Source organism: Equus caballus, chromosome 16 (assembly GCF_041296265.1).
Source record: "Equus caballus isolate H_3958 breed thoroughbred chromosome 16, TB-T2T, whole genome shotgun sequence".
NCBI classification, from domain to species: domain Eukaryota; kingdom Metazoa; phylum Chordata; class Mammalia; order Perissodactyla; family Equidae; genus Equus; species Equus caballus.
This window is the reverse complement of record NC_091699.1, coordinates 24022002-24022319: the sequence shown is the minus strand read 5'-3', so window position 1 is coordinate 24022319 and position 318 is coordinate 24022002.

Genomic DNA, 318 nt, shown 5'->3' with positions numbered 1-318 from the left:
CCCTCTCGCGGCGCCCGCGGGGCGGACAGCGTGCCCGCCCAGGCGGCGGGACCAATGGGCTGCGGGGACCCAATGCTGTCCTTTTCCCCCGAGATTTCATGCCGCCGCGCATGTTACTGACTCCTCGCCTTGTTCCAGCCCCTGGCGTGACATTTTACACGGGCGGAAACTGAGGCTCAGATTTTTGTCTCCACCTCGCTCTTAACGAACCGTCGGGGAGCAAATAGAAACCCGTTTATACAGCGTTAGCTCCAATTCTTAAAAGAACAACTGTATATATGAAGACTGGGAAAATGCATCAGTTATTCCGAGGGTAGC